Consider the following 9300-nt stretch of genomic DNA (forward strand, 5'->3'; position numbering starts at 1 on the left):
ATACGTTTTCATACCTTCGAGTATAAACATATAAGTGAACTCTTCTGTTTTACATATGTATTACATACCATTGTTCGTTAATTTATACATCAATCCATAAATACTTCGATTCATCTGGCAATGATGCTGTGACTCATAAATTACTATGCAGGCTAGCTCAGGTGTGCATGCATGCACAAAAATACCCATTCTTTGTTTTACCCATCTGTATTCCAAAAAGCCATTCTATACCAGATTTTGCAACGCACCAGTTATAGGCTTTGTGTATAACCCGCATGCAGTGGATTAATTCACACGAATGACAAACACTGACAATCACACCAAAGCTTGAACGAAGTTCGTGGAAATCTTGCGTGTATCGCCGGACACCGTGTCTACCTTCTTTTAAGAAGGATATTTCATTTTCATCGCCTGTGGTTATACTGGGCCTGAGGATTTTTTCCCCCTCTGTCTTTCTTTCTTTCTTCTTCGGTAGCTACCACGCACGCCGCATCGCGGGCCAATTTGATTTCTACGTCTTATCATGCTATGATAAGGACACACAAAACACTATACACGGAGCGTTTCGCGGGGGAGAGAAATGCACAGCGGGGCGATCAGCATTAACCCCAAACCCGACACGTTGTGATGCGGATCGGCCGGCCATATTCGACCGCCTGCGAGAATGGACATCATCCGTCATCCCGTGTCACCCTACCCCAGCCTTCTCGAGGAGCGCCCAACGGTATTCACGGATTCGTAACGGAAATACCAACGATGCTTCAGTGTGAACACAACCATGGGGTTGACAAGTATCATACACACATCAAACAGGGGTAGAATGGAAATCGGACCACCTATAAACACACACGGCAACAAATTTTGTTGTTTTAGAGAGATCAAAACAAAAGACATATACAGTATACCACACGTGGTGACGCCGACACGTTCATATCTTATCTAGATTACAATATCGGAAGTACGTCCTAAATATGATATCCGGTCGAACTCGTGGACGATGACCTAAGATTCACTTGTTACATTCATATTTTGTAATTGGTGAGTTTTCCATCTGGACACGCAGTCGTGACAAAAATCATTCCTGCGATTATGGAGCAAAACGTTGATTCGATATTGGACAGCAGATAATTATGTCGAAACGGCGAAGCAACCAAGATTACCACTGAAAGAAAAAAAAATCGAATAAAAAAGATGAACAAGTGTTCTTTCAATCTTAACCCGGACATGGATTTTATGAAAAGTTAGGAGGAAAGGGAAACTCATGGGAGGGTAAGAGAGAGAGAGAGAGAGAGAGAGAGAGAGAGAGAGGCAGAGGGAGAGAGAGCGGGGTGAGAGAGAAGGGGAGAGACGGAGAAAGAGAAAAGAAGGAGGGTTTTTATCAGGAAAGAAAACCCGGTCTGAAGCGAGAGTAAATATATCTCCTGGCGCCGGTTGAGTTTGCGTTCTGGTCTGATCCCGGCGTTGCGCGTACATGCGCATGCACACATTAACAATATCTCAATTACTCGAGGGCAAAAGATATAGTTTGCGGTTCATACAAAGCGGTTTATCTTATATATCTGATGCCTTCTTTACGGCGTGCACATGAGATTTGTTACAGAAGACATGAATACTCTCCCTTAGTTGTTGATAGCAGGAGGAAGCGCAGTGTAATAAATAGACGTCTGCTGCGAGCTAATATTTTGTCTCGTGTAGCGTATGCCGAGTGACTTTCTGCCGATTTTTCTAATAAAGCACGGGCCATAAGACACGGAGAAGGAGAAGTTTGGCTCTCTCGCTCGCAATCGCTGCTCAATCAGAATGGCAAGCGTGTAACTGGGTAATGACAAAAAGCTCATTATTCGAAAACATCGGGGGAGAAATACAGGCAATGTAGGGTAAAGAGTATTATCATTTTCGTTGAGAACTCTTTCACTTAGAAGGGAATCGGTGTAGACGCACACGCTGATACCCCGTCTCGCTCCTTCACTATTGCAATTCCACCGCGCTACCGCAAGCAAAGATTCACCTGGCATTTGGCGAAGGAAAAGAGAGAAATAACTGCCTATGAATTTCCCCTCCTCTCCATTTCTCTCCCCCACCTGATCAAATGAATGTTCACTCTATAGTGATTTCACATATCGTGGCCTAAAAGCGCTGAAATGATACCACTCAGTGCCTAATCTCCTTCACTCCATTCACAAAATCTCCTCTTTTATTCTTATTTCGCGGGCGCTTCATAAAGTCTATACCTCTCGCCTTCTTCCCCCCGTCCCTCAGCTAGCTCTAGTTTCTCCCGGCGCTCGCCCGCCGATGCACGAAAAATGCTCCGATGACGCACGGCGCGCTTTAAGCCCAAAATCACGCGGCACCAGCTCAGCGTACAATCCCGCACAGCCGGAGAGCGAGAAGGGAGAGAGAGGGAGAGCTTTAAAGCAAACATTTTGTCAAGATTTTTTTTCCTCCCCTCACTATTTTCCCTCAGTCTTTTTTTCATCTTCTTTGTCTTTTATTGTAGGATGCTTTCTCTGGATGATCGGCGTGGCGTCGTCGGGAAGTCTAGGCGACGTCTCCGGTGGACAGCTTCGATTTCAGCTCGGAGATCGATGACAGATTCGTGTCATCAGGCTCGGTGTGCGAGAATGTCAAGATCATGAGAGAAGGAGCTGCCACCAGGGTAGAGAGAGAGAGGGAGAGAGAGAAGAGATGGTGGAGAAAGAGAGGTATATAAAGAGAGAGAGAGAGATAAATGAGAGATGAAGGAGAGAAAAGGAGAGACGGATAAAACGACAGGCGAGACAGACAGACGGACAGACAGAGACACGGAGAGAGATAGATAAATAAAGCGATGGAAAGAGAGGAAAAGATAGTGAAGGAGAGAGATAGGGATATATAAATATATACATATATATATATATATTTGTATAGAGAGAGAAAGAAAGAGAGAGAGAAAAAGAGAGAGAGAGAGAAGAGATTGAGAAGAGGGAGAGATGCATAAAACGAAAGGCGAGACATAGAGATAGACAAAAGGAGAGATAGGGAAATATATATATATATATATATATATATATATATATATATATATATAGTATATAATCCATCCAGGGAGAGAAAGAGAGATGGAGCAAAGAGATTGAGAGAGATGGGGATACGGAGAGATGAGGAAATAGAGACTGGACGGGACGAAATGATGAGGGAAAACAACGAATAATGTAAACAGAGGCAGCAAAGAGAATTATAATGAAACGGGAGAGAGATACAGTGTATCATGCTGGAGGGTATACCCTGCAATAAAGAACATAGATCTCAAAGATAAGAGAAATACAGGTATATACGATATAATCACTAGTGCACAAAGTATCATATATATCATTCTATAGATTTGCTTAATTTGTCTCTTGAACAGCTGGGACATTTCACTTCAATTTCAATTTGATTTTATTTTGATTTTCAAACAAAGAATATGAGTGTAGAAACATTATCATGCAAACAAAAATAGGCCTACATATTCTACATAATCAAAATAATATGATACAAAAACATACAAAATTATGAAGCCTAGATGCATAATATTTACTGATAGTAATGTTAAAATGGAGAGGAAGCTAAAAAGCTAAAAAGCTAAAAAAATTCATGTGTGCAAAATGACATCATTATTTTGTATTATCAAGGAAAATAATGCTGTACATTTATGCCAATCATTTACCTGTTGCCATGTATTTCCGCTGTTAAAATATTACCCTATATAACTTTGTTCAATTGACTTTGTTTTATATTCTTGTATGAAATAGGAATGCAGAAATCACATCACATCAAATCAAAATCTATCATATATAAAGATATGATACATATTATATATAATTATGTATGTGTGCATTATGTGGTATTATTTTATATCATATTATATCATACTATATTATATTGTGTTATATTTATATTATATTATATTATATTATATTATATTACATTATATTATATTATATTATATTATATTATATTATATTATATTATATCTTATTATATTGTATTATATTATACTATACTATATTATATTGTATTATATTATATCATATTGTATTATATTATATTATATTATATTATATTATATCATATCATATTATATTATTATATTAGACAGTTAAGATATAAAGACGAAGCGGTGACAGAATAGAAACAGATTTTACACAAGATTGAGACATGTAAACACCACGACTGTCATCATGATAATAGTCCTCTTTGGAACCATGCAGTTGGGATGGGGGTAAAAACTGAGAGGACAGGAGCACAAGGTATGCACGAGCAGATGAGGTCGTCTTCTTATAATTTAGCAGATGATAACCAGGAGGTCTAACTGGTGAGACAAAAGGCGGGCTGGACCGGAGGCCGACAGGCTGGAGAGCCCGGATGGTGGCCTGTAAGAAGCTGCTTCGTCAGGGTTGGGTGCACGAGCATCCTGTCACGACGCCAGACGTTGCTCGCTGTTCCTGCCCATGCAGTGTAGAACACAGTTTTGGAAAAAGAGGTATGAGGGGAAAGGGGGTGGGGATGGGGCTGGAGAGGCTTATGTGTGCGTGTGTGAGTGTCTGCCTGTCTGTCTGTCTGTCTGTCTGCCTGTCTGTATATATGTATGTACTGTATGTTGCAAAAACATTTCCCACTTTTGATGCTTAATAGCTCGAAAACTATACATCAGATAAAACTGCCATTGATATGAGTAGTAGCTGAATAGTGTACAATTTTAGTTGGAGGTGATTTGAATATGAAAACCTGTATCAGTTTCATGAAATCCATGATTAATTTCAAAGTTAGGTTCCAGATTTAAGTCAAATTCTAACCCTCTGTACAAAACCTGAACTTTACACAGGAACTAATGATGTGTATGTGAGTGTGTACTTACAATGACCCTGAACAATGGACCTGGATACCACCTGTTCAGAGCTCTGCTCCGAGGCACATGAATGCTTTATTAATTATTCATGATGGATTGCCGGGGCACTGCTAGTCTGAATTCCTAGCAAAGGGTGAAATGCATGCACATGAAAAAAAGAAGCACATGTTTCTTCGTGCTTGCATACACCACATTTCAGAATGAATAAGGACTAGCTGTGATAGTGGAATTTCTCATGAATAAATAATGGAGCATTCAAATCCTGGTCATTGTCTAGGACCATTGTCTAGGTGTCAACTACACACTCCTATACACATACACACCAATTGACTTCTGTGCAAAGTTAGAGTTTTGTACAGAGGGTTGAAAATAGAGCAAAATCTGAAACCTTACTGAAAAATCAATGTTTAATTTAATGAAACTGAATTATGCTGTCATTTTGAAATTGCCTCCGACAAAATTGTACAATATTCAGCTATTGCTCATATCAATGTCAGTGTTATCTGATATATAGTTTTTGAACTATTAAGGATCAAATGAGGGAAATTTTTTGTAACACCTAGTATGTATGTATGATGTATGTATGTATGTATGTATGTATGTATGCATGTATGCATGTATGTATGTATGCGTGTCTGTGTGTCTGCGTGTTTGCGTGTTTGTGTGTAAGGGGTAGGGGTTGGTAAACAAAATATTTATATCTCCATGATTAGTAGAATAAGAACAGGTAATGATAAAAAGAACGTGAAATTAGGAGTTAATACATAGTACTTGGATGATCTTTAAACATATGTAAATTGAAAAATGAAGAGTTAATTACAAATATTAATCATGTGTTATTGTAAACATGATGCTAATGATGTATATCACTTTCATTATTTGTATTGCTATCATCAACACTATCTATTGTGTATCATGATTTTTCTTAGCATAACTATAACAATGACAATGAAAATGATACTTATAATGATGATGGTAATTATCAATTTTGTCATCATTATAATCATCATTATCTTAGTAGTAATAGCGTCAGTATTATCATCATCATCATCGTTATACTCATCATTACGTATCATCATTATCATCTTCATTACAGGGCATCATAAATCGCTATCACTTTCCAAGAATTTTGTGGTAGTTATGACAAAGTGGAATCGATGAGGGCGGCCTACAGACAGAAGTGTGGCCACAGCGGAAAGGTCAGTCCTATCCGTTATTGGGCAAAAGAGAGATGTTTAGTGAAGGGGCAAAGAAGAAGGAGAGGAGGGGGGACTCACCGAGGGATGTAGCGTTATAGGTCAATGCTTCTGATTGACCACTCTTCATTCATTCTCGATAATCAATGCCTCAACGTCGTTAACGTGCATTGGGTTGGTTCCGTAAGATAACGCTTTTTGTGGGGGGAAACTCTTAAAATCCACTAATTTTGTGTTGAAAGCAAAGTTACATGAATGCTTCGCGAGTAGGCCTAAATTAGGTTTTCGCTAATTTCCGCACTTCTTCCACAAATTACACCGGCAACTAACTGCAAGATCGTAAATCATGAAATCCGCCTCGAACTTCCGACCATCGCCAGTATCCTTTCAAAGACGACATTGATATAAATCATACATTCTTTGGTGGTTCAAACTTGCAATCATCTTGAGATTTGAAGTGGTTAAAGCTATAAGGTTTATTGCTATGGAAACGTTAAAATGTTACGCTCTCCTTTACCTGTCCAATCAAATCAACCCAAAAGTATGTATGTATGTAAGTATGTATGTGATTACGTATGCGTGTATGCATTTATGTAAGTGTGTATGTATGTAAGTATGTGTATATGTATGTTTGTATGTACCCATGTAATTATGCACAAATATGTACCATCTATAATTTATGTATAATGCACATAGATTACACAAGAATACATATACTACAGGTATTCTTGTATTTCATATTTGATTACATGGCTACATTTCTGAAATGTCATCATCTTCGTTCAGTGGAATTTGCTTTTGGTCTTTCAGAGTATTGGTTTCTCTTCTCAAGGACCACCATAAAATCCACAAATTGATATATACATGGAGCTGTCGATTTATTTACTACATGATGTGAAATTAAGAAAATCGTCTGGACTTCCTCTTTACGGGTCGCCCCTAAGGAAGCCAGTTGATAGTAATCTATTAACATAATGTACATGTTATACTTACACTCCGAATAAAATAAAGAGCGGTTTAGGACTTCGAGGAGATTTAGTACGGTGGGACAGTTTTGGGAACTGTAAGTCAATTTGTCGATCGATTCCCCCCCCCCCCCCCCCGATTTCAACCAATCATCTTATGAAGCATATAAAAATAACTACAGTATGCAACTGTAATGAAAAGGGCGTGGCCTGTAAGACTGCCCTGTTCTAATTAGGCCCTATGCATAGTGAGATTTAGCTGTGACCACGCCCCTTTATCCTTGGAGACGGACTGCGTGGGTGTGGCAAAGGAAGGCATAGAGAAATCTATATTCTGTGACCAGACGACAACAATGAAATTTGCAAGCGAGGAATGGTTCATATTTTCAAGTGCTAAATTCACGCCACACTTTGTGTAAGTCCGGAATTTGTTTTTCTTCATCCTCATACTACAATCGGTTACATTCTATATGAAGTACGTTGACCAGTACAAGTGTATCCTATTTTTTTTTTCTTTCGCATCTTTGCTTTCAAGTGTGTCTATAAACACAGAGGGCAATTGGGTCACGTTCTAGCTGCGTTTACGGTCATCGCATGTCAAATCCATCTTAATCGCGGAAATCCTGCTGCATAAAAGTCAAATTTGCGGCTAATTTGGTCCAGAATTTATGGGGATAGACTTTTCGACCTTCTGCGCTCAGGGTACACCGTTCTCACAAATGCTGGCATGCGCCATACATCAGACGGTGGTTCGCTCTCCGTTGATTACGCTTATGAATTGAATTGTCACACGCACGTGATCACACGGATACATCTCTTGGAAAGAGAGAGAGAGAGAGAAGGAGGGAGAGAGGGATGGAGAGAATGAGATGGAGGGAGAAAGCGGCAAAATATGTAGAAGAGATCTGGGTATTTGTATTACTGTCATATTCTCAATGATATTGTAAACAGATATAATGTATATATATCTGTCTCTCTTTCCAGCTCTCTCTTGATGTGTAATACGAATATATAATTTATATGTAGGCCTACATACAAGTATGTTATAATGTGCATAAAGAAAAATTGATTATGCACCCTTTTATTATCTCTCCCTCTTGTGCACTCTTCTCTTTCTGTATCCTGTGTCTCTTCTCTCTCTCTCTCTCTCTCTCTCTCTCTCATTATATATATATATATATATATATATATATATATATATATATATGTATATATATATATAAATATATATATGCAAGGAAGTATTTCCCTGGAATGTATCGTAAGAAGAAAACACAATAGTAGAGTAATGAAAAAGTTAAATATATAGAATGTCCAAATATGCTATTCTATCATTCTGTACACGCCAGTTATTGATGAACAATTTTCTCATTTTGATCAGCATTGTTTCAAAGCTAATCATAACGGCAATTTTCGACCAGACCTCTTTCGGATGATATGCTGATTACCATCGTCCAAAGTTGTTTTTCTCTTTTCTACCGTGTTATGTCTATAATAGCAGCTAGCCGCAGCTTTTTGACGATTTTGGTCACGCACATCAGTCGGTAAAATCATGACAAATGTATTACCGAGGTGTTTATACCGCGCATGAATAATTACTGATAATATCGTGTCATCGGGGGTAATCACAACATTTTGTCAAGTTCGTAAGGTCTTTTTATGGATGTCATGGCTGTTCGTCTGTCTGGTTGTATCTCTTTCTATATCTCACGCACTGCAAGTACCTGCCTCTCCCTACGGTCAATATAATGGGCATGGTGCACCGCTGGGATGACATCTTTCACAATAGTCCCTCACATTCGTTTCGACGCCGTGTCACCGTGAATAATTCATCTCGAACGGCAATATTGAGTCAAATGCGGGTCGAGGGGGTGTGTTCTGTGTGTTTCCCTAATTACTCATAATGCGCAGAGCTCATCCGTAATTGTGTTAGTTCAATTATTGTGTGACGGTTCTCAATCCTTGGAGTATGTCTTTAAACGACGCTATATTATCATGGACAAGCTAATTATTGATGAACAATTCTAATTCTGATTAGCCTTGTTTCAACGCTATAATCATATCAGTACCGCTTATTTTTTTTTTTCAACTAGACATCAAGATATTCGTAAAATGATCGGGGATACATGATAGGTCTTTGCTTTCTTGTTTTCTACCGTTGTAAGTTTATAGCATCAATCCGCAGCTTTTTGACGATTTTGGTCACGTACATCAATCGGCAAAATAATGACAAATGTAATACTGCGCATGAATGATTACTGATAATATTGCG

The sequence above is a fragment of the Diadema antillarum genome, unplaced genomic scaffold (assembly GCF_040938485.1).
Source record: "Diadema antillarum isolate AM-2024a unplaced genomic scaffold, OU_Dant_1.0 seq00000220_RagTag, whole genome shotgun sequence".
Classification (NCBI taxonomy): Eukaryota; Metazoa; Echinodermata; class Echinoidea; order Diadematoida; family Diadematidae; genus Diadema; species Diadema antillarum.